At 42.3% G+C, this 26,802-nt stretch overlaps 1 protein-coding gene across 7 annotated transcripts in view; it reads right to left on the bottom strand.

Annotated features, from left to right (window-relative positions):
• ATXN1 (ataxin 1) overlaps positions 1-26,802 on the bottom strand; it is a 393,782-nt gene that overhangs the window by 104,271 nt on the left and 262,709 nt on the right. For 3 of the 7 annotated variants that reach the window (XR_004959025.1, XR_004959022.1, XR_004959024.1), the window contains one exon: positions 17,456-17,643. The exons of the other annotated variants lie outside the window; for them this stretch is intronic. The gene's annotated coding sequence lies outside the window, so the exon portion shown is untranslated. The remainder of the gene's footprint in view (positions 1-17,455; positions 17,644-26,802) is intronic. 7 annotated transcript variants of the gene reach the window in all.

Raw genomic sequence — 26,802 nt, 5'->3', positions numbered from 1 at the left:
CGTACATATGCATGCCTCATAACCAGCTCTGCTAGCTGTCTGCACCCAGAAGAGCCAGTAGACACAGAAAGACGACTGCAAATGGATCCACAGGGCTCTGCGGTTGTTTTGAAATCCTCTCATTCCTCACACATTTTCAGGGACTGGAGGAGGGACAGGGCTGTGGGAGGGGGCCTGCAGCACTCAGCTGACTCAAACCCACAGCTTGTTATGTTGCTAACTGTACCTGAAATGGACTTGGATGTTCCCGGACTGGGTCTTTTCTGTGTGTAAAGTACGGGGGCATAAAAGCATGAATAAGATGTGGTCTCTCTTCTCTGGTGTGCAGTTATAATTTAATAGTTAATATTTCTCAGGTGCTTATGCGCTGTTGTAAGAGCTTTACATTCATCGAATCCTTTTCACAACAACTTTGTGAGGTAGCTATGATTATTAAGCCAGGGTTGCAAATGAGGAAACTAGACAGATTGAGATTAAGAATTACCCAAAGTACGGCCTACCAGAGGGCAGAGAGGGGACCTGAACCAGACCGGCTCACTCCAGCGCCTGCACATCCTGGGCTGCCCTTTTCTGCTAAAACAGTTACAAAGCTAATGACACTATCAGGCAGACTCGTGAGTGTTATAAATAGCAAAGAAGTACAAGTAATAAAGGGATCTGGGAGCCCAAAGGAGGGAGAAGGTGGATGGCTTTGCAGTTAGAAGGGTTTGTGGAGGAGCCTGGTGTGCGCAGGGTCTTGGAATAGGGAGGATTTTGATGGGCTGGGTCAGAATGAGGGGACATGGGTGGGAATGTGCAGGGGACACTGGAATAGCACTGGCAGTTGGGGTTGGCTGGAAAGAAGGCTTCCGATGGGAAGAGAAGGAAAGAAAGACCGGGGAGGCCAACAGAGGTCACCTTGGCTACCAGTCACTGCACTAACTCGTTCCTCCTCACTGTGTGCTGAGACGTTGTGAGGAGAGGAGGGACACACTAGGCATGTCTCTCTTCCTGAGAACCAGGGATTGAACGCTGCCTACTGCTTCTTCCCCATGGAGACACTCCTCAGTGTTTTCAAGCCCCTTTTTCTTGGGGAGTTTCCTCACTGGCACTAGGAAGTATGCAAAGAAATCGGACAGCAGGTGATAATAGGGTGTTTAGAGCCCTTTTAGCATAAAAAACAATAGCCTCAGAGTTTCTCTTATACTAATAGGTCCCGTGTTTCTGCTGTTTTAATCTCATTTGACCTGAATAAGAACTTGGAGCAGGGATGTCTGCCTCTCCTAAGGGAAAGATGGGCAACTAAGTGATTCCTCTCCCAGGACCACAGGGTGAAAGGGTGTGGGAACTGGGGTCCAAACCCAGGTCTTCGCATTCCAGTGGGGGCTAATTTCATCACAGCACATTTTAGGGCGCAGGAGCCTGACAGGCTTGCCACTAAGGCTAAATCACAATGAGTTTCGGAATAAATACAGCAACGAAATTCGCCTGGAATGACATTATTTTTGTGGTGGGTGTTGAGCCTGAGAACATAATTAAATGTTGAAAGAAAAAACAAATTCCTGAAGCTCACTGATGAGTTGCTTGGACCCCCTGTCTCCTCACTCCTAGGGCTAGCTTTGGAGAAACACAGTCATGGGTGAAGGGGGACATCTGCCCACTCTTACATTTTAAGACGTGAGTCACCAAAGCTCCTGTATTTCTTACTCAGTTTTCCAGATGACAGCAGCTATTGAAATAAAGCTATACTGTTTGTTGAACAACAACAACAGAAAAAAATAAAGGTGGGGGGGAGGAAGCTTAGAACAAAACCGACAAGGAAAAGAAAAGAAATACCCTACCGTGACCAGGAATTATTACGGCCCAGCCTGTGGTCCACGAACCTGACAGTTATTATGTGTAATTAGCACAGAGCAAGGTTCTGTATACACACTATCTCCAGACATGTTTTTGAAACAAGGGCTTTGCCTTTTACCACCAATAACTTGTCTTGTTGTATGTTGTTACTTCCACAGATGTTCCATAATTTTTTGCATATGTCTCAGCCAAAGAAAGCTTTCTCCTCTTCCATTTTTGGGAAAGATACTACTGCCTGTGTGAGGGATAGGAGAATGTCTAGTTTTTACATAATTTCTATGGTGATGACAGAGGTGGAGGTGGCTGGTGTGAGTGTGTGAGTGTGTGTGTGCGTGTGTGTGCGTGTGTAGTAACAAGACTCTCTACTCGATCCTGCCAACCTCCTTTTATCTAACTCTTTTTACTGAGTCATTGCTATGGGATTTGGGAGTACTCTGTACATCCAAGGTTCATGGCATTTGCTAGAATAACACATTATCAAAAGACTCTCTAAAAAGGGTTTGAATATTTACAGAAGGAAAAAAAGACGGGAGACATGTGAATACACTTGAGGTTTTTCTTTCTTGGCCGTCTTTACAACTGAAAACAAGAGTCTTCTCATGTTTCTCGACCTTCCCCAGCACATCCGGTATGCGCATATACGGTACGGGCCAGCAGCTCGCTCCATGCTTTCCCGGGCGGAGGGTCTGTGCAGATGTGCTTTATTGGGGGGGGGGGGGGGTTGCAGATATTAGATGAGAGGTGAGGTGAAATCCAACCATACTGGGTTTTTACAATAAAGAAATACAGCTGACTGAAGGACTGGGGAGCAAGAGCAGATTTAAAAAATATACATCTTCTCTTTTATTACGATACCACCAATTGAGAGAACATCTTGCGGGGAGGGGGGTGGTGTCTGCCAAGGACTTCTAATTCAGTTTGTTCTACCCGTTTTATTTTTAAAACCAAGTGCAGATTTTATTCCTGGAATGTTATAGGGTTGGTGTGGGCAGAAATGGGCAAATTTACTTCAGAGGTGTTTTATAACAATTTGGAAAAGATCCTTTAAAATTCTCCAGGTACATTTCCGGAGTAAATTTCCTTTCCTTTTTCTTCTTAAGAAAGCTTTCTGGTTTTTAAAAAAGTTTACTCAAAGTATAACTTAATTATAGTTTTGAAAGCATTTCAAAACAATGATACGATCTTTGGGTACTAACTGTAAGCCAGGCAGTTTGGTAACAATGTGTATTCTCTCTCTAATTTAACACTCACAACCACCTCCTGTGCTCATTTATGGATAAAGGGTTACCAGAGCTGAGTGCAAATCCAGATCTTGACAATATCAAAATCCTTCACAGACACTATGCAATTACGCTTCCATGTATCAGTGCCTGGCAATATATACTATTAATTAAATAAATATACATCTCGGCCATTAGGCTACTATTTATTATTCTAACAGGATGGTGGCCAAAGCAGCTTCCTTAGCCTGATGCAAGAGGGATCTGGATCCAGCAGAGGGGAGCTGTGAAATCTGTCCAGTGTCTGGGCAGGGGTTTTGGTGGTGGGTATGGGGGCCCGGATATCAAGATAGCAGTGGAATTGGTGGGATCTATTTATTTCTATTTATTTTAAAATGCCAATGACACCCATACCAGAATTTGCTCAGCCTACCCTGGCAACATCAAAGCCTGATAGAATGTCCCTCCCTATCCCGACCTCCAAAAGTATTTACTTCAAAAATCGATTTTCTCCGTCACTATTTATTGCCGCATTTTGCTTAGTGGTTCTGAGAAACTGCATGGAAAAAATCACAATGTTACACTTGTTAAACCGACCCTGCAGGGCTCTACTACTAGTACATGCATCATCCCAAGAGGTAAAAAGGCAAGTCTGCCAGGCGGCTCATGCTGAGAATATCATCATGAAACCAACCAAGATATGCAAATCTGCCTGTTCTCTAGCTTATTTGCATAGGTTTTCATTGGCCTCTTAGAACCTCTATACTAAATGTCAATTTCCTTTTCTTTCCTCAAGCTTATTAGCTATGTGTGATGTTTACAGCTCGAGAAGACCAAGCAGTTTTAATAGGTAAAACATTTAAACTACACAATTAGAAAACACATGAGGAGGTTCTGATGTAGATCAAACGCACAGAAATACTTGTGGCTCTTAAAATACACTTTCCAAGTCTGGCAGAAGCAGTGGCTTCATGCATGTCTGTGCACGCATAAGCACCACCACAAAATTTGCTTAACCTATTTTTTTTTTTCAATGATCTAGAAAAAGCAGAGAGATTTGGTTATAAACTATGGAGGGCTTGAACCTAGTTCCTGAGTACACATTTTACTCACTGCGAAATCTGACTGGAAGTCTGCCAACCTCTGGGCTGACATTCAAACACTCTGATTCTATGTATTCCAATCTCTCAAAGCTAATGTTTTAAAACTCTTTTGATATTTTCTGAGGCACTACAGAGCTCAATCCTCCCCTCTCAGGTTCAAGTGATATACAGCAATAATATTCTGCTCGGAAGAAGCGCAAAGAAGGCCTCTCACTGTGCTGCAAGGAACTTCCCTGCAGCATCAGTACAACGAATCCATGATTGGTTTTGAATTAAATTTTCCTTTGTGCATCAGATTTAGGAACTGGGTGAAAAAGGCAAGTTTGGAGACATCTTGGAAATGTCTATAAATATTTAAAAAGTAATTACCCTGGCTGGGTGGCTCAGTTGGTTGGAGCATCATCCTGTACACCAAAAGGCTGTAGGTTCTGTTCCCCATCAGGGCACATACCTAGGTTCTGGGTTCAACCCCCAGTCGGGGCACATACAGGAGGCAACTGATCGATGTTTCTCTCTCACATCAATGTGTCTCTCTCTCTAAAAATCAATAACAACGTATCCTTGAGCGAGGATTTAAAAAAAAAGTAATTACCTAAACAGGAGGCACCATCTTATAGACGCACTTCATGGAATAAAGTGCAGAATCTTTTGAATTTCATGTAGTAGCTGAGTACAGTCCCCACTGCTATTAGTCATGAGCGCAACCTTTGAAATACTTCTTTGCTGGCAACTATAACACAATTAGCTGATTCTCCAGATTCACATGGATTGCAGGAGAAACAGTTGATTAATAATAAATTAATATTTATAGTTGGCTTTAAAAGAAGAGAAAAACCCAATGCTCTTCTGAGATATTAGCAGAGAGCAAGTAAGAGCAACCTGCTACTTCAGAGACATCCTTTCGGGCTAAGCATCATCTCACCACATAGAGCCCAGGTGAAGCCATGATAATCATAAACGTGAAAGTTTTCATACCACTGAGGCTACAGGCATACTTCTGCCTCGATGGAATTCATCTGTACAGCTCCTAATTGTCAAGCATAATCTATCCCGTCCTAAATTTCTCCTTCTGTCTAACCATGATGGGCAGCAGGACGAAAACAGGTTGCACTGAGCGGCATGAAAAAGAACGAAAGTAAGAATAGCATTCCAAATAAAGGCAGAGATGACGATGCTACAGCCATAGTCTCTTGACAGCTCTTAGACAAGTTATTTCCAAGCCACGAATCGACTCCATGCCTCTATTTCCTCGTCTGCTAAACAAGGATCACCACGCATCCTCTAACCTCAGAGAAATTTTGTGAAATTGAGAAGCTTACAAAAAGCATTGTGAATGCGGATGCCAAACTATTATCTCATAATTCAATGTGCTTGAGTCAGATAAAGACAAGTGAAACCCCAAATTAATTTGATATCATATGCTATGGGCTGCATTTTCCAAAGCCTTCAAAAATGGGCATTTCTAATCATCATGCGTTCGTCATTTGCCACGCACACAAACGTGCATACATGCAAACAGACGCAGTTAAATCTTAATTATCTGGTGGAGGGTTATCCAAGGTTTTTACTGTTTCTCCCTTTTCCGGTTGTCCATTTTTTTAGCCTCTCTGGCAATTCATCCATGATCAAGCAAAGTAGGTGGCATGCAAACCAATGAATCGCTTTCTTTCATCGCTGCAATGTCAGTGATCAGTGCTCCATCAGCCTCCATTGGCGTGGATAAGTGAGAACACGCTATTTGTACTCACAGTTGGATGTAAATCTTGCATTACGGGGAAATGAAGTTTCCACATAGATTAACTTCACCTCTCTTCCCCTTCTAAAACCTCCCCTACCGAATGGAAATTTTTCTAAGATCTCTTTCCCAGTTCCACGTCTATGTACCCACCTTTTAAAATAGAGACTAATAAACAAATTTTAACCTTTCTTTGATGACTAAGTATTAGCAATACCCATTTATTCATTATGGAGCTATGCTAAACAGCACAGTTTCCTATCCGCTCTTGAACATTCTTTCTTCTCCCTTGAGGTCAGTTCATCATCTGATCCATCGCACTTATCTTTTCATTCGACAAATCAAATACTTACAGAGTGTCTGCCGTATGCCAGGCACTTTGCAAAGTCTCTACTCTCACTGAGCTTACACTCTAGTTGGGGAGAAAAGACATTAATGACATAATCACACAAATTCGTAAGTTTATACGTGAACAAAGCTCTCGAAGAACAGAAGGAGCTGCTACTTCCTGAGATGGGGAAGAGAGTGGAAGGGGCAGGCTGGGGGGAGGTCAAGAGTCATCCAAGTGGAGACAGTTAGCAAGCAGTGGGATTTCCCAGTCTGACATTCACAGGCGAGGCCCTGGGTGGAGGAGCTGTTGGCTTTGAGGTAGTTTTAAAAGATCAACAAGGGATTAAAAGTGCTCTGGACTGAGCTCTAGAGCTGTCTAAGGTTTAGAAGCCATATGCTGCTATATTCCACTCGACTTGTTCCACCTGTTAATAGGTGTACTGGCTGCTGGTGGGGGTGCCAACTGGTGCCACCACTGTGGAAGCCCAGTTGGCTGTGGCCAATTTACATCAAATAGCAGATCCCAATGTTACACTTGTGTACACGTGACGGTCCAACGTGCATGGCAGATTTCAGGCTTCTCCACGCGATACTTATGCTCTTGGTATGTGCTGTGCACCAAGTGGCTGAGCAGGTAGAGCCACAGGAAGCAGAAAGGCCAGAGACACTGGAAATCAGGGGGCCAACTGATAATCTACTCACTACTCTTCAGCCAAGTCTTTACAGAAATAACAATACTCCCTAAATCACTTTTTAAAAAACATGTTTTTATTCATTTTAGAGAGAAGAGGAGAGGGAGAGAAGTAGAGAGGGAGAGAAACACTGATGTGAGAGATAAACATCAATTGGCTACCTCCTGCGCACCCCCTACTGGGGACAAGCCTGCAACCTGGGCATGTGCCCTGACCAGGAATTGAACTGATGACCTCTCGGTGCATGGGTCGACGCTCATGCCACATAGGCCAGGGCTCCCAAAATCATTTTGTTGGACTACTTTCTAAAAGGAAACATAATCAAAACTCCTTGGGTTTCTTCCCATTCTTTTTATAATTTAATTAACTTACAAAGTATCAGTATTTCCTTTTGTTCCGGCCCATATGGCGATATGATTTCTGTTCATTTCTTAAGTAGACAAGTTGGCTCGGAATGGAGAATTTGGTCATAACCAAGGAAGCTAGGTGACAGAGAGTGTAAGAGGAGCTTCCTACATTTGGAAATGCATTCCCCATAAAGCATAGCTGCGTCTGGGGAGGGGCCCCCACTAACTCGGGCCCTGCTACTAAATGTGCCCAAGGACAGCAGCATGCCAGAGGGAGAGGTGGCATCTCTGGCCAAAGCCTCCTTAGAAGTCAAGCTTAGAGTGTCCTGGGCCCCTTGGCTAAGGCAACTAAATGACTCCATTTTTTATCATGAATGGACCTTTCTCGGTATTTATCCAATAATAGGTTAATTAGCCCTAGAAGTAAAGAAATTTTGCCTAAGGTTACAGTTGCCCTATGTTTTGGGAGGTATCTTGCAGTTTCCGAGTATCAGAAACTGAAATTCATGAGCCCAGTGATTAATGCTAATTATGACTTCTATAATCGCTGTCATACCCACTATTGTACCAGTCCCGAGGGGGAGCCAAAAGGGAATGGGGCTTCTGTCTTTAAAAGCGGACAAGCAAGAATATCGGGGCTGCTGATCTGAGGGAAGATCATGCCCCCCTCAGCCCACCGGCGAAAATCAAGTGCTCCTTCACAATTCAGCTGTGCATCTAATCTTGCGGACACATTACAACAACAGGACCTGAAACCCATCTGCAGAGCAAAGAGAGAAACCATGGAAGATGTCACAAGGCCTTTAGTAGAAATACAAATTTCCTGTTGATTTGTTTTTTCCCACCTAAAACATTACAGGTGTGTCATAACAACACACAAAGGGCCAGCTGCTGGGCCAGGTTTCACAGTTGTAAAGAGGAAGGTAAAGGAAATGTTCGCTCTATCTCCCTTGTAGACAGCTGTAGTTAGAAATGAGAAGCCTATTCATCTTTACATGTAAACTGAAGGATACCAAGATATTCTCCCTCTGCAAATTCTCACACTCAGAGTACATATGATCATATGACTAGTCTATTTACAGTTTCTATTGACTGTTTTATCTAAGAGTGATTTACACTTAAAACCCAGCAATAAGGATGTCAGAAAGATATTTATGAAATTGACTTAAATTTAAAAACAGCACTTAGGTAAGTGGACTGACTACCAGGGAACTCTTAAAACAACAGAATGGAGAAAAGAGGTTGGTAGTTATGCATAAAGGTCCTTTAGCCCAGTACAGGGGAGGTACTAAACCAATGCTGAATGAAGAAATGACTCTGTGAGAGGAAGGAAGAAGCAATGCCACTTGCTATTCCGGAGTCTCTCGTGTAAGATGGGAATAAAGTCCAATAGAGCCATTAACGGAATTTAATAAGGAAAGCTTCCAAAAGAGGAAACTCCATTTCCCCTTTTATTACTGTGTTTCTCTGATTCTTAGTGGATCTAAATTTAGACGCTACAGGAAACAGGACCCTTGGCGGAAAGGTGCCGAATGCAACACACACTGCAAGCGTGTCGGCTGACCCTGACTTCCATGCCATGAAGAGCCTTGAAGAATTTGAAAAGGACAAAATAGAATCAGCATACAGTTCCTTTTGTGCATTACGATCTAGCTATTAAAAGCCAAGAAGAAGAGATTTTCCCTTTTCTGTCAAGGGCAATTTGGCAATTACGTTTCAAAAGTTGTAACAAGTCAATTCTCAGAACTGGAGACTTCCTGGGATAAGGGGGGCAGGGGAGGGGAAGGCTGTCTCGTCCAGGTCATCAGAATGCAGATCAGAAGGACCCCGGCGCTCTTTCAACTGCAGAGCGACCTCGGAAGCTCACAGTTCTAACCCAGCGATTTTCAACCTTTTCCATCTCTTGGTGCACATAAACTAATTACTAAAATTCTGCAGTACACCAATAGAGCACAATATATTGTGTTTTTACCAATCTGACAAAACCATAAAAGTGCAATTTTGATTTATTCATACCGAATGGCTATTGTGTTGGCTGTTGTCATTTTTAAAAAATTTAAAATCTAAGGGAAAAAAGGTCCATGCCCCTGACTAAATAGTCAGATACTGCATGTTTTAAAATTCTTGCCTCACACTGGTTGAAAATTGCTGTTCTAACCTATCCTAAACTTGATATATACATTATACATTGTATCTTTTGATGGATTGGGAGCCACTGACTTTATAGGGTATTGATTTACAAATGATACATGTAACAATCTCATTTCCTACATACCTGCTTTTAAAAATTAACAAATATCCCAGCTGGTGTGGCTCAGTGGATTGAGTGTTGTCCCATGGACTGAGAAGTCCCAGTTTGATTCCTGGTTGGGGCACATGACCCGGTTGTGGGCTCAATCCCCAGTAGCAGGCAGCCGACTGATGTGTCTCTCTCACATCAATGTTTCTATCTCCCTCTCCCTTCCTCTTTCTCTAAAAAAAAAAAAAAAAAAAAAAAAAAATCAATAAAATGTTTTTTTCTTTTATCCTCACTCGAGGACATTCCTGCATTCATCTTCAGATAGAGCGAGAGGGAGAGAGGGAGGAAGAGAGAGAGAGAAACATGGACGTGAGAGAGACACATCGACTGGTCGCCACCCACAGAACCCCAACTGGGGCCAGGGACAAACCCCAACCAAGGCACACGCCCCCAGCAGGAACCAAACCCGGGGACTCTCTGGACCGTGGGCCGATGCTCTAACCACTGAGCAAAACCGGCGAGGGCAATAAATTTTTTTTTTTTTAATTAACAAAGTAAGTTTTCTTCTTAAGAAGTAGTAATTAGTGATAGTTTTGCTTCTCAAGACACTTTATAGTTTTCTTAATAAATAATTAACTAAATATATAATTGAAACCAAATTTTTCATAGTTAGAAGTACTTTTAGCTTGAACCCAGAAGGATGGCGTGTAGCAAAAATATCTTGAGGACTGATAACACTATGAAAAAGTTGAAGTGGGGATTCAGGGAAGATGATGGTGCCAACGTCAAAGGCAGCATAGTGTTTTTAGTCTCCCAGAATCCCTGTCCTACTCCCCCCTCCCCTCAATAACAACAACAAAAACAGAGAAATTAGAATCACAAAACCAATAATCCATGGACAACACCACCAAAACAGTATTAGGTGGTCACGTAGCCCATGAACCAGAAAACACTAATGGGTGTGGCCCTAACACTGTCTGTGGCCACAGACAAGGTAGAAGCAAAGCCTGTGGAAGAGGAAGTTGGCACCTGAAGGTTTTATATCAAAGAGCCCCCAAATCTCCAAAAGGTCCACCCCAATAGGCAGGCAGGCTGATGAGCTATTTTGAGCACAGGAGCGTAACTGGCTAGGAGTCCTGCAAAACTCAGTTGCAGGGTCTGAGGCAAGGGAATACAGGAAACACGAGGTGGTCGCGTCCATAACTCTCAAACTAATGAAACAAAGCTTCCTCCCACCACTAAAGTACCCTGAGGGGAAACTTTTGAGAGTAGAATCAACCTTGAGCACGACAGTAATAATAAAATCAAAGAAAAAGGAGGGGGCAGATAAAAGCAGGGGCAGAGACAGATTTCAGAAAGTAGGGGCCTTATTTTATCATTTCGTGGAAACAACAAAGGACTTCCAGAACTAGAAGCTGGAAAAAGCTCTTTTTTGCCCCTAAAAATACAGGAAAATTCATTTCACTTAAAAATGAGTAACAGTGGGGGTGGGCGGGCGGGGTATATAAATAAAATAAACAACAACAACAAAAATGAGTAACAAGCCCTGGCTGGTTTGTCTCCGCGGTTAGAGCGTCGGCCTGCGGACCAGAGAGTCCCGGGTTCTGTTCCCGCTAGGGGCACGTACCTCCCCCCACCCCCCCAAAAAAAAGAAAAAAAAAGAAAAAGAGTAACAAAACAGGATTGTCATCAAACCCAATGTACAGTTATTACTCTTTTTAAAAAAATGAAATAAAGATCAGAATAACATTCTTACCACAAAGACATGTCTACAAAACAGGTAAAAACTTTAAATTACTACCTCAACAGAGTTAAAGAAAATTGAGAAAATAAAGGAAGACACAAAAACCACAAATCTAATAGAAAAACTCAGAAATAAAGTGACTGGGGAAGAGAAGTATTTAGAGAGAGAGGAGACACAACTAAGAAAGGAATTTGAAGTAAAAGGGAAAAAAGTTTAGAAACGAAGATTGAACAAAAACACAAGAGGTAATGCAACCTTAGAATGCATGAAGAGTGTTAGAAAACGGAAAAGAAGAAAGTTTTAAACATCAAAAAGAAATGAAGAAAGAGAAAATCACTGAAAGAAAAGATAGGCAAAGAAAATCAAACATGACTTTACAATAAATCTTCAGAAAGAAAACCAAACCAATGAAATCAAATACTTCAAATCATTTCTCAAGCACACTTTCCAGAAGTAGAAAAAAAAATTGAAACTATATATTTAAAGTACACCATGTACCTGGAAAAACTGACCTAGAAAAAGATAAAAAATAAAATATTATCCCTTGGACATTTTGCAAAATGACCAAGTCACTTATAAAAGACAGAAAATTAGAGTCATCAGACTTTAAAAGATCTATGCTTTGTGCTAGAAGTCAAAAGATTGAAACTTGGGAAAGACAACTAAGCCAAGGATTTTATACCCAGCCAAAATGATCTTCAAGTTGACAACAATCTGTTATGAATAAGCAAAGAACCAGAGAATATATATTATTCCCATAAGCCCTTCCTTAGTAATCTACGGGAGAAAGTTCAGGCAACCAGAAAGACCCAAGAAGCACTGATATGAGGACTGGGTGAGCATCAAACGCATAATCAGCTGTAGCTCTATTACTCAAAGATGATTATAAGGGGGATGGTATTTTATATAATGGTTATATACTCTGACAATGTAGAGACAGTATGATGATAGAAAAAAAGGGGGAATATGAATCAAAAGTGAATAAGCTCACTGATATAGATCTAAGTGAGAGTAAAAGGGTTACTCTCACTTAGTTCTTTAAATCACATGATGAGGAGAGAAGAGAAGAGGAAAGAAAGGGTTACTGGGAAATTAAATATGTCTCATAATAGGGAACCAATAGACAATAGCTAAAAGAGAGGGGGCGTTCAGGGTATTATGTTAAAAATTAATATATTCATTACAGCAAAAAAATATATAAAAATCTACCTAAATAATATACTTGCATATTGAAAAATGAAGGATACGTATAAACACAGTGATGCACAGAAAAAGGCGAAACCAGAGATGAAAATGGGTGCAGGGATGAAAAGCAGACTTTGATGACCTCATTTTGTCTTACAGGTTTGAATTTAGGAACACTTAAATATATTTACATAATTATTGAACAGCAATGATGTCTAAAAATCTCCTTTAAAAATATCAAATTAAAAAAAAATACTCTTAGCCCTGGCCAGTTTGGCTCAGCGGTTAGAGCATTGGCCTACGGTCTAGAGACCCGGGTTCGGTTCCCGCTAAGGGCACGTGCCTTGGTTGCAGTTTGTCCCCGGCCCTGGCTGGGTCGTGCAGGTGGCAGCCACTCGATGTGTCCCTTTCCCATCGATGTTTCTCTCGCTCTCTCTTCCTCTCTCTTCCTCCCACTCTATCTGAGCAAAAAAATGGAAAAATGTCCTCGAGGATAAAAAATATATATATATATACACTTAAATGTATATCAAGTTATTGGCATAAACACACAAAGAGGAACTATTCCAAGTGACCCTACCCCAACATAATGTACATGTATACCCCTAGCTCAGTGGACTAAAAACCAAAACCAAACCCAAGTGAAAAGTTTTCAGTGGGTATGCTGTTGGGGTGTCACTGGCATTTTTAGTCAGAAGCTGTGGTGAGTGCAGTGTAGGGTGAAGTAAACGAGTCAACTGTCGATGTGACTGGGAACTGCTATCCTCACCTTGAGAGGAAGGAAATCTGAGGCTGAGAAGGGCCTGGTTGTGGTACATCTGTATAAACTCATGCGGTATTTTACCTTCAAAATACACACATGTCATACATGCATGATACAGACATATATATCACATACAAATATACATATGCTTCATCCAAATGAAAGAGATTTCCTCGCTCTGGTTGCACTCCCTGAAAAGGCTGAGAGACATTGGCAAACCCAGTCGTAATGAGTACCCCTGGAGCCCAAATACCCCTGTGGTCTCCAAATACCATTTCTCACTAAAAGGAACCAGGTTTTCTTGGAAAAAAAAGCTGATCCCAGGTTTGAGGCAGAAAATGTACAAGACGAGCTTGGAACACACTGTCGATTAGAAAGCAAGGACGCTATCAGAGACAACCAGTTCTGACAGGACCGTCAGGACCCAGCTGAGCAAGGTTCCCAGGCCATGGTCCAAGACAAGGACTTTCAAGCACCAGTGAGGGCAATAACTACACTGATTCAAACACATCACATATATTTAAATCCATGAGTTCACAGTCAGGTGTTTAGAAACAGAGATGATTTGCGAGGACATTATGAGAAAACCTTATTTTGTGAACTGGTAAATAAAGGAAAGAGTAAAGTATTTATCCTGTCTTTTGTGTAAAACCTGAAGCACAAATAGTAGATGAGGGGAAGTTTCTCTCTATGAACGACTCCTGCTAATAAGTGAACAAAGAACAGAATTAGACTACCCCATATAGCAGTCCCTAACACATTTATGAATTTAGACAAAAACCTCACTGCAAAGGAGATACTACTGAGCATGCCTCCTGATGGGTGCGCACAGCACAACACAACACAACTATGCGGGCAAAGCCAAGTAACACCTGTCGGACTTCCTTGCGATGCCTCCAGGGAATGCAGAAGACAGAGAACCTGCTTTACAACACCACAGGGATGCACTCATCCAAATCCTGATGGTGGGAAGTCTACTGGGCAAATGGCCTGGTCTCTTCAACAGAAAAAAATGTAGCACAAAAACGATGAAGATGGAACCAACAGCTTAAAAGAAGCTTAAGAGAAATAGATGTTATTTGTATCCCGAGTCAAGTAAACTGTTAACAGAAATCCTACCACAAAGCACAGTTATTTATGAAACAATTAATGAGGGAAATACAAACACTGACTGGACACTTGATGATATTAAGGAATTATTGTTCACTATTTATTTACTTATTTATATTTTTTTGGTACGTGCCCCTAGCAGGAACCAAACCCGGGACTCTCTGGTCCGCAGGCTGATGCTCCAACTGCTGAGCCAAACCGGCCAGGGCTTGTTCATAATTTTTTAGGTGTGCTAATACTATTGTGGTTTTGTAGAAGAAGAATCCAAATTGTTTATATAAACATTAGAATACTGAGAGATGGTATGATGTTTGAAATTTGCCTCAAAATAATCTGGGTGCAGGGGTGGGGCAGAAACTGTTGATGTCTGTTGAGAGGTGATGGGGACATGGGAGTTCGTTTGATATTTTCCAATGTTCCCTCAGGAAGTCAGCACTATTTCTCAAATGTAGTTTCCCACAGCTGTCATTTAGGGTACTTACTAAATTCACCTGCCTGCTGGCTGGTGTGGCTCAGTTTGTAGGGCCTGGTCCCATGTACCAAGAGGTTACTGGTTTGATTCCAAGTCAGGGCATATGCCTGGGTTGCTGGCTCGATCCCCAGTAGGGGGTGTGCAGGAGATAACCTATGGATGTTTCTTTCTGATCAATCTTTCTATTTCTCTCCCTCTCCCTTCCTCTCTCTGAAATCAATAAAAACATATTTAAAAATAAATCCACATGCTCTATGTCAGTCTACTTAGGGTATTTAATAAAGTTAAAAGTATGCCCAACCCTAGATTTCTGAATCAGAATTCCTGGCAGTAAAGCCCAGAAAACTGTATTTTAAGTACAGCTGGCCAGGTGGTTCAGTTGGTTGGAATGTCAACCAAAGAGTTGCAGTCAGGGTGTGTGCAGGAGGCAGCCAATCGATCCATGTTTCTCTCTTTCTTTTTTTTTTTATCCTTACCTGAGGGCATTTATCTTCAGATAGAATGGAAGGGTGAAAGGGAGGAAAAGCGAGAGAAACATCGATGTGAGAAAGACACACTGAGTGGTTGCCACCTGCATGACCCAACCAGGGCCGGGGACAAATTGCAACCAAGGTACGTGCCCTTAGCGGTAACCGAACCCGGGTCTCTCTGGTCCATGGGCCAACGCTCTAACCACTGAGCCAAACTGGCCAGGGCTCTCTCTCTTTCAAGAACAAATAAACAAACAAACACATAAACAAACAAACAAATACCACTGGGCAGGTGGGTCTTCTGTACACTCCATTTGTTTTAATTATTTGCAAGAAACAAATTATTTTCGTTTGCAAAACGAACAGTTTATAAACAGTTCAATTTAAAACTTATTCTTCCTATTAAAAGAACCATACAGTAACCTAAACTATCCTTCATACTCTAATGTTTAATTTTTTTTAAATTAAAATAATGTATTAAAAAAATTTTTTTGCAAATTTGACAATTATAATAAAATCTTCTCCATGTCATAGACCAATAAGCAAGTGACCTTAAAAATGTATTATGGGAAGAGGGCATCAGATAATACTCTCTCAAGTTTGCTGAGTACTTGGGGTTAAGAAATCGGAGGAAAGAACCTAATGCAACATGGATGAAGTCACAGAAACATGCCTCTTTTCTGAAAGTCAAACTTGGTGACAGAAAAGATAGGCAAAATTTTAAAAAAGAAAGAAAGAAAGAAAAGAGCAATCCCAAATCCATTTACAATCTCAGTACAACTATTTCAAGAGTCACAGAGCTGTTTTCCATAAAGAGGACCCATTATCCCTGACACAAAGAACATACTCCTTTCTGACAATGGTACTTATCATCAGATGCCAGTGGTTTGTTGAATGACTCAGTTTCTTTGGTAAGTGAAAAGTTTACCAGAACGATGAATCATCAAAACCAGACGTTGATGGCAAAGGTTTTGATAAAGAACAGGGGAGCAGAAAGGGTCAGAGTCAGCACTTAGTAACATTACTAAGGTACCAGTTCCAGTCCTTGAAGCTTTGTACAGAATTTCTAATTTAATCTTTATTGAAGCATGTAGCGTTTATACTTGTTTAAAAAAACTCCAGCCCCCAAAATTTGAAAATACTTATTTATAAAGATGTATGTTCATTGCAGCAGTACTTAACAATAGTGAAGACATGAAAACAACCTAAGTGCCCTTCAGCTGATGACTGACAAAAAAGATGTGGTACATGTATATAATGGAATACTACTCAGCCATTAAAAAGATGAATATTACCATTAGTGACAACATGGATGGATCTTGAGAGTATCATGCTAAGTGAAATAAATCAGACAGAAAAGGGCAAAAATCACATGAGTTCACGCATGTGGTATATAAAACAAAAAATCAATAAATGAACAAACAAAACAAACTCAAAGACACAGATAATAATATGGTGATTACCAGAGGGGAAGGGAGGTGGGGGGAGGACAAAGAGGGTAAAGGGGGTCAAATCTATGGTGACAGAAGCAACCAAGACTTTGGGTGGTGAACACACAATGAAATATACATATAATGTATTATAAAATTGTATACTTGAAACATATAATGTTATTAGCCAATGTAACCTCAACAAATTTAATTTAAAAGCAAAACAAAACAAACAAAACCCAGCATTCTACCAAGGGGCTTCGGAGCATCTGCATTTCATTATTAAATTAAATTTCTCACTATTCAGTACATGGAATGTTAAGAAAGCATTCCACGTGTCATACAGAATAGTACTTAAAATGGGGGTTAGGCTCCAAAGTTCCCACCCAACACCAAGTGTGGAGTCGAAATTATCCTTAAGATTTTAAGGTGTAATTCAGGTCCTAATAATCTCCCACTCAAACCTTTCGGTGGCTTCCCAGTGCACCTGGTCCTCATCAAGGCTGAGAAGGCTCTGCATGATCTGGTCCCAACTGTGTCACATCTCCCTTCTTTCCTGCCTGCCCCCGTGTCCTTTTCCACATGCCAGACTCAATCCCGTGCCTACCTAGAACGTTCCTTTCCCGGCAAATCACAAAACGTGTTCCCTTCCTTTGGGTCTCTGCTCAAAGGTCTCCCAAAATGGTGTCACAAAATTGATGTACTGGCATTGATTGAAGTGTCATGAGTAACTGTGCTTATGGTAGCAAAATGCCGTCAAAGTCAAAGCTTGGACTCACCATGCAAAACAAGGTAAACTGTGCCTTCTGAACAGACAGAGAGGGTCCCTGAGGCTTCTACGTTTCTTCTTTTCTTTTCTAAGGACATCAGTGAGCATCTCATTGATGTTATAATTTGAAGTGTTTTCGGCCTCTAATGAAAGACTTAGACTAGTGGAGGAGGCTATCATTGGTTCCCCAAATTGCAGCTGTACAAATTAAAAAATGCAAATTGTTTCATACTGTTAATGATGGCAACTTTGAAAGAAGGCATTTCTACTTTTCCTATTGTTTTAAGTGAATATGTTTTAAGTAGATAAGTTTAAGTGAAAAAAATATCTTGAAATGGCAAGGTAGTTGTTTAAAAACAAAAATACCCGGTTATCACTTGCAACTCCTTATTTTAGGGAGCCAGGATTTTCTCAATACTGTGCCACAATATGAAAAAAAAAAAAGGCAACAACGCAAGGGAATACATTGGAAACTAAGTGACAGAGTTCTGCAGCTGTCATTTTAACACTGATTTCAAACTTCTGTGTTCATCACACAGCCTCATTGTTCTTCCTTGGTTTTATAAGTCAGCATTATACTTTGAAATCTAACAAACATTATACTAACAAAATTTTCCTTTACCAGTTTTATATATTGAGGTTTCACATAAGATTGTGTTTGAAAAAGGAGTGGATACTAAAAATATTTGTAAATCATCAAGGAACGGCGAGGCGAGAGATCTGCACCTGTGGGTGATTACTGCTGTAGCTATGCGATGCCTAGAGACAGGCGAGAAAGAAAAAGAAACAAATGAGTTCTTGTGGAACTTCCCCCCACATGACAGCAGACACTTGGATATAAGTCATGTAACAACCCTCCACCTGACCGTCCTCTTCTGTTTTCATGTGTTTGGATCAAGCAGGCCAAAGGCTGGAGCAGTCATGGTGTGACATGTATTTGCACAGGCGGACAGGTCCTCAGGGAACAGAAGGATGGGTAGAAATGGTTACATGGGCCAGTGATAGCGCCTTTCCCATCAAGGGCTCTCTGGCTCACAGGAGCAGTGCTCTGTGGTACTTAGGGCATGGGTTTATCACCCAGAGAGACTTAGGGTCAGCGCCCACTGTTTAGGATTAGCAGGGTAACTTCGAGCTGACTCACTTCCTTTTGCCAAGCATCTCTTATCTCCAACATGGAGATGGCAGTACCCACCTAAGGGTTTGAAGATGCCTTCATATCTCATAAAAAATAACATGTAGAAGTCACCTAGCCCCTTACTAAGTGTTCCATAAGTAGCTTCCTCCCTCTTCTTGGGACCTTGTTGAAATGCTCACCAGCCTGCTTCAGCCGCAGGGATCAGAGTTGTCTTGGGAATGGACTTGCCAGGCGAGGGATGCAGCCAGCCCTGGCCTGAGCATCATGGAGAGGCCCTTCCAGAAATCCAGCTATGTGTCCTCACCCTAACCATCTGAGCCCCACTTTGGTGCTCATCTGTGAATTCTCCTGATCCCAGGGGAGAAAGGGCACAGGCGGTGGGGGAGCAAGGGCTAAAGGAAGACAGTCTCCTGCAAGGCCAAGGCTGTGGAGAGCACACCGGCTGCCCCTCGGTGCTCACACACCCTGAATCCCTGGGCCCTGCAGAATTCTGCTTGTTTACACTGCAGTCCCTCTTCCCTAGGCATTCAATACAGCACCTTCTCCTCACATTGAAAAGCAAGCATTTGCCACTTCAGCTGTACAAATTATATAGGATTGAAAATAGTATAGCTGCAAGAAACGTGGAGTTTGTAATTAGAGTTCTCTCTCTCTTTTTTTTTCCCCTTCTCAAAGCAAACAGGAACAAACTGAACTGAAAATGAAACACGGTTGTTTAAAAGGCTACAGTTGTCATCCCCCTGTGCTCTATCTTTAGGCTTGTTTTCTTTGTCTTTCTAAAGTACTGAAGATGTTTCCCTTACGTAGAGAAAATCCCATGTGCACACACAGGGAGCCGTCCTCTGCCTTGGGGACCAGACGTCAAGTCACTCAAATTCCCTTTCCTATTTTCTACAGTTCATGAGCTTATAAGGTGGCGGAAGAGGAAGACGGATGCTCACTACTGCAAGGAATTCTGCACCCAGCATCGAACAGCATCCACGGAGGGAGGGCTTTGATTCGGCGCAACAGAAACAAGAGGTTTGGTGAAGCAAGCACCAGAGTTAGGACCGCGAGCATCCTGCAGACAAGGATGGCATTTTCTTCTCCCAGGGCGGGACCTGCTGCTGGCAGTCAGTACATACTGAGAGGGTTAACCACTGCGGGGATGGACACGTGATGTAACGTCAGTGAGCCGTAGCTTACGAGAAAATAAACCTTCCAGCTAGCACTCAATTAAACTCTGCCAACAAAAACGAGATTTAGGGGTATCCATTTCCCGTCCCAATGACTGTCTGTCAGTCTTCAGAGGAAAATTAAATATTTCATTAAAAAAACAAAAACAAAAACAAAAAAAACAGAAGGAGTTTTGGAAAACTTTTGTGAATCAGAACCAGAGGAGACCAAGTGACTTAGCGTTCAAATGAAAAAGTGAAAAAAGAAGACACATTGCTGATTTCTGCCCCCTTCTCGATGGTGTGAGATTTTAAAGACATTCATTCCTGTCAAAAGGATGTCATCAAATGCATTAAAGGTAGTTCCATAAACCTGCCTCTTCACAACCCTCTTGTTCTCATAGTACATCAGCTCAGCTCAGCTCACTGAGTTTTATAATGGCATGCAGGTTTATATTTTTATCTTTTTAAAATGTATCTTTATTGTTGAAAGTTTTACAGATGGTCCCCTCTGCCCCCATTCACAGCCCCCCGCCCCCTGGCCTTCACTGCGCTGTTGTCTGGGTCCACAGACTATGCATACATGCATATACATGCTTCGGTTCATCTCTTCCCACCCCAGCCCCTTCCCTCTGAGACTCCTCAGTCTGTTCATGCTTCCATGTCACTGGATCATCTTATCTTTTAAAAATGTTACAGACAATTAATTCACATTAAGACTCCACTACTAATCCAAAACCTCAAGATTTAGAATTTAAAGATTCTCACAAGCATTTAGCTCAAACCTATTTTTAGCTGGCTGCATTTTTTAAAAAAAAGGTGTAGGAATATTTGCCTCATTTAAGCATTCTTAAATTTATTTTATCATCATCATTTGCATCAAATAACACGCTAACTGAAAGTGACTTAGTCTTTGAAGTGAATCTGGATTAAACTTTATTATGTTTAGTATAGCTGGAAATCCTTGAGATTTGAAGTAAAAGAATTCAAATATCTGGGTTCAGGTTCTGTTTGTGTCGTGCACTATTTGCACAATCTTACACAATCATTTAATTTTTGCGAGCGTCAGTTTAATCCTTTATTAAAATGAGGCTAGAAAGAAATATTTGTCTAAGAACAGCTCAGGGGATGACATTAGTGTATTATATAATTTTTATCACCCCCATCATCATCGTTACCACCACCGTCTGTGCTTAAAATAGTTCAAATGAGAGAGGGTAAGAAGAGCCAAATGAACCCCACTCTGGGCCTGACACCATGTACAGACTGTGCATGTGTTTTGCCACTTGAGGTCACAAGAGCCCTATTATCTACATGTATATGTATATCTGTCCTATAGAAACGCGCAGTATCTCCCACTGGAAACAGAGGGACAGAGAGAATGAAGTAACGTGCTCGATGAAGTTATTATTCAGGCAAGTTTTGTTAAATTGACTAGTCGATTAAAGTCTACTGATCACTTACTATGTACCAAGCACATTTTAGGTGTGAGGATAACGTGGCGAAATCTCTGTCATCAGAGAGCCGACATGAACTGGAGTCTTTCGGACTCAAAATCATTGTTCTCTCCACTCCACAGGCCAGTGAGTGCCGGGGGCCTCTCTTCTGTCCCCCCTCCCTCTCAGATAGCACAACTCACATAGAAAGTAGTACCTGGCCCCGGCCGGTTTGGCTCAGTGGTTAAAGCATCGGCCTGTGGACCAGAGAGGCCTGGGTTCAGTTCCTGCTAAGGGCATGTACCTCGGTGGCAGTTTGTCTCCAGCCCTCGTTGGGGTCGTGTGGGTGGCAACCAGTCGATGTGTCTCTCTCATATCAATGTTTCTCTCTCTCTCTCTCTTCCTCCCTCCCTCTCTCTCCCAGTCTATCTGAAGATAAATGCAAAAAATAAATGTCCTCCAGTGAGGATAAAAAAGAAAGAAATACCTGGGTAGAGGCACACTGTATAAACAGTCAAGCCCATGCCAGGAGCTCTATAGCCTCAGGGTTCAAGGCTCCCCAAGGGCTGAAGTGACCAATGCCCGACATACCTGTAGCCCATTTGTAACACACTGGATTGGGAGGCTATATGTCGTCTATAGTGTAGTCAATGATTCAGAAAGTGCACTAATGTTACTGACTTCTTCCCATGTTAATTAGCATTGCATATATAGAGCATGCAATCCCTAGTATTATATACAGATAATACTTTTACTTTTTCACTTATACTGCTTTTACTTTTTATCTCCTAATGCCGAAGACTTGGTGCTTTTAGTAAGTCAGCCAGAAAAAGTTAAGACAACTTTTGTAGTCAGCAGGTAAAACTAAACAGGCATCAGAAACAGCATTTTAAAAACATGTTACTAAATCATTATAGCAGAGAGCAAAATGTAAGAACCAATGCAAAGGAACCAAAAATTTTCTTAAGCTTAACACTAGCTCAGGCTCAGAAATGGACCGAAACACTGGGATCTGTTATATCAACGACTGTCTTCTACATGCTTGACCCATGCAGTTGCCTTAGACATTATAACAATAAGTAGGTTGGGTACATAAAGAGGTCGCATTCAGGCAGGCGCAGAAGGGAACAGCACTGTTACATATGGAAAGATTACATAAGGCCGTCAAAGGCGGTAGGAGGGGATATAGGAAATGGTCCTCACGTGCTGACAAACAGACCTGAGGTCGGGAAAACACGGCCGGCAGGAGGTCGGGAAGACTGCACTGGTTGGACGTGCGTTGCATGGAGGACCCTCGGGGAGGCAGACGGGTTTGCTGAGGAAGGGAAGCACGCCTACAAGTAGTCCAGGATCTCACAGAGCAGTGAGAGCCAACTCGATGTGAAAAAGAACCAACTGCAGCAATAGAGCTGCAGGAAAACTGCACTATTAGAAAACAAACACTCCAATTCAAATGTGGTCAAAAGACTGAATAGACACCACATTAAAGAAGCTCTATAGTGTCTGGCCGGTGTGGCTCAGGGGTTGAGCACTGGCCCATGCACCAAGAGGTCGCTGGTTCGATTCCCGGTCAGGACAAATGCCCAGGTTGTGGCCCCGACCCCCACTGGGGGGCATGCAGGAGGCAGCCAGTCAATGTTCTCTCTCATTGATGTTTCTATCTCTCTCTCCCTCTGCTCCTTCTCTCTAAAATCAATAAAAAGGAAGAAGAAAAAAAAAGATCTATAGATGGCAAAAAAGCATATGAAAAGACGCTCCACATCACATTATTAAGAAATTTCAAAAAACAACAATGAGATACCACTACACACCGACTGGAAGGGCCCGGATCCAGAGCACTGACGCCACCAGATGCTGGTGAGGAAGGAGCAACAGGGACTCCCACTGCTGGTGGGAAGGCAAACCCGCGCAGCCACCTGGAGGACACCTTGGTAGTTACTTACACAATGAAACATGCTCCTACCCTATGACCCAGTAACACACTCCTTGGCACGTATCCAAAGGAGGTGAAAACGTGTTCCCAGGAAAACCTGCACGTGGACATCTGCAGTAGCTTTATTTATAATGGACCAACTTGAAAACAAACAAGATATCCTTCAGTAGGTGGATAGATAGATTGTAGTATATCTATGCAATGGAACATTATATTCAGTGATAAGAAAGAACTATCAAGCCATGAAAAGACATGGAAGAGCCTTCAATGCATATTACTAAGTGAAAGAAGCCCATATGAAAAGCCTACATACTGTATGAGTCCAACTATATGACATTCTGAAACAGGCAAAACTTTGGTGATCCGGGGTTCGGGTCTGGAAGGGAGGGACGGATAGAGGGAGCACAGGAGACTTTTAAGGCAGTAAAACTATTCTGTAAGGCACTGTAATGGTCGAACACAGATCATTATACATTTGTCAAAACCTACAGAATGTATGCCAGAAAGAATGAACCCTACTGTAAACTGTGGACTTCAGTTAAGAAGAGTGTATCGATACTAGTCCATCAATTATAACAAATGTACCACTCTGACGCAAGATGTTCACAACAGGGGACACTGTGTTGGGGAGGGGGGAGGCAGGGAATGTGGGAACTCTCTGTACTTTCCAATCAATTCTTCTGTGAACTTAAAACCCTCTAAAAAAATCAAAGCCTGTTAATTAAAAAAACAAAACAAAATGCACTGTCAGCTGTTTAAAGTTTCCCTCTAATGTCTTTCCAGATATTGACTAGAGCCCAGTGGACTTAATCAGAGAAGACACCACGGAAATGACTCCCAGCCAGAGCGCTTAAAAGACCAGAAGGGGCGGTTCACAGGCTGAGCCCTGCGAGAACCGCGTTTCGTGCGGGCTGAGGGCATGGGCGAGGTGCAGAGGCAGAACCACTGCGCAGAGAGGTGAGCAGGGTACTGTGCTTGAATGCAGGATGCAGGTCACAGACGGTGAAGGCAGGAGGTGCTGAACTGTGACCGCAGGTAGTTAGATATTAGGAAGAGAGCAAAGGGAATTGGACACTGAGCCTGTCCGCTGCACCAGGAAGCTAAGCTTCACACCCAGGGCATCGAATCACTGTCCCTCCAAGGGGTTAGGTAGGTACACGTGCAATGAAAGTCAAAATGGCGCAGGGGGAGGTGCTTGACCACAGAGGCCTGTCAGTCTCACCTGGGGGAGGGGTCACTGGTCAGGGGGTGGACCCATCCTGGACACAGCTGGACTTTTTCCATGGCAGGATGGTGGGAGATCGAACACTGGAAACCCCCGGCAGCCTTCCCAAATAAACACCACGACCTCCCATGCGTGGATCTGTGAAATGCTTTCCTCACAGTCCCCTGGAAGAGCCTGATTTCCACTGACAACAGAACTGTGATGAGGAGTTTATACTGTAATCTGAGAGGTGAGCGGGGCCACTCCAGACAAATGGGATGGACATGATGGAATCGAAATGACGTACAAGGTAGTCTCAGCCAGGTCCAGGCCACGCGAGAGATGAGAGACAGGAAGGAACCCCAATCCAGGTAGGGTTATGAGGCATCAGTTCTGAGGGTAAGTAAACAGAAGATACTAGGAATCTAAGGGAGAATAAAATTTCTGGGAAAAGACACCATGAGCTGTGTTAAGGAATCCAAGATTCAAGAATAATCATTTCTCAAAAGTCCTAATTGTGAGGAGGACACCCAAGAGTGTAAGTCTCTATCAAGTAGAGTTTCTACATTTCTTCTCATTTAAGTTGCTCATCTGACCATGGTTAGGAGCACAGCAAGAGGTGTGCAATTTCTATACCAGCAGAAATAGAAAACGAGAGGCAAGAGAGCAGGCACGTACATTGGAGGCAGAGAATTTTCACCGTTATATACATATGCTGGGAACCTCAGTAGCCGAAAAACATTTTAAGGTTCTGTATTTATTAAAAAGGAAAGATGTTGCCCTGGCTGGTTTGGCTCAGCAGTTAGAGCATCGGCCCGTGGACCAAAGAGTCGTGGGTTCAATTCCGGTCAAGGGCACATACCTCTGTTGTGGTTCATCCCTGGCCCTGGTTGGGGTTGTGTGAGAGGCAACCAGTCATGTGTTCCTCTCTCTCCCTCCCTCCCATTCTTTCTGAAGATAAATGGAAGCATATCCTTGCATGAGGATTAAAAAAAAGGAAAGATGTTCACCATGTATTTGAAAGTGAGAAGAGGAGTTTCAGAAAACTATATCAATTACAGTTGGCATATATTTATTTACATATGTATGCACAGAACATTGTGGAAGGAAACACACTCAAAGGCTAACAATGATAAACACCTACGGGACACAACAACATGGTGGGCTTCTGATACTCCTACTCTCTATCTTCCTAACTCTTCTTCAAGCCGGTATAGAAATTACTTGTAAATGACTGATTTTTTTAAAGGACAGAGCTAACACTCTTTCCATCGTGCAATTTAAGTTTCCAATACTGTTCTCTCTGTTAATGGAAGAACAGCCAGCGTCTCACACACAGGCCAATGCTCGCTCTAGCTCCGGGGTGGGGGGGCGGGGGCAGCTTCTCATTACGTAAATTACTTCAACAGCAGCATCCTGATGCATGAGGGAAAAGAGAAATGTGAGTTCCAGAGAACTATAAGTGCTGCTACTACTACTACTACTACTACTACTACTACTACTAATGGCAGAAGCAACAAGAATAGCAGCAAAGAAAAATGTCTTGGGAAGAGAGGGGACAGACCTCCACCTATTCCTAGCACTTGTTTCTCTGACTCTGGAGAAGGTTTCTTGATTAGTTTATCTTAAAAACTGTTATTGCAAACAAACAAACAAAAAATCCTAGCTAAAGATAACATTAAAATGTATAAGATATACAGAAACACCCCATGATGCAAATTATTTATAAAGATAATGTAGCAGTGCGACCGAGAATTAGCATTAATCACTGTTTAGTTACTCTACAACCAAAGGGATGTACAGTCCAATCGCCAATGGGTCAGATTGTAATGTCTGTTCTTACTCATTAAAGCCATTGCTTTCCATAGGTGATGGTCCTTGGGGTGGGAGGAGCAGAATTAAAAAAAAAAAAATAGGCACCCCAGAAGCTGTGTTTTTAAGGATAGATTATAGCCCTGGCAGGTTTGGCTCAGCAGTTAGAGCACAGGCCCATGGACTGAAGGGTTGTGGGTTTGACTCCTGGTCAAAGGCACGTACCTGGATTGCAGGTTTGATCCTGGACTCGAGTTGGGGTCATGCAGGAGGCAACCAATCAATATGTCTCTCTCACATCGATGTGATTTCTCTCTCTCTCTAGCTCTCTCTCTCCCTCCCTTCCACTCTATCTAAAAAAACCAATGGAAAAATATCCTCGGGTGAGGATTAACAACAACAAAAAAGGCTCACACTCACTCTCTCTACCTCTCTCTCTCCTTCCCCTCTCCCCTCTTTCCCTCTCTCTTTCTCCCTAAAAAAAAGAGAAAAAAAAGAAGAAAAAAAACCCCAAACAAACAAAAAAGATAGATTATATCTATGATCTTTCCTAAACTAACAATGTCATCATGAAATCTGTAATGGAAAGTACCTTTAATCAAAGCCATCTGTTTGGAATTCTCCCTTTCTATGGGCATAAATTCACGACAGCTATTTACTGTAGTTCATTATTTAGGCATGTT

Source organism: Molossus molossus, unplaced genomic scaffold, assembly GCF_014108415.1.
Source record: "Molossus molossus isolate mMolMol1 unplaced genomic scaffold, mMolMol1.p scaffold_m16_p_12, whole genome shotgun sequence".
NCBI lineage: Eukaryota > Metazoa > Chordata > Mammalia > Chiroptera > Molossidae > Molossus > Molossus molossus.
This window is presented reverse-complemented; position numbering and strand designations above follow the sequence as displayed.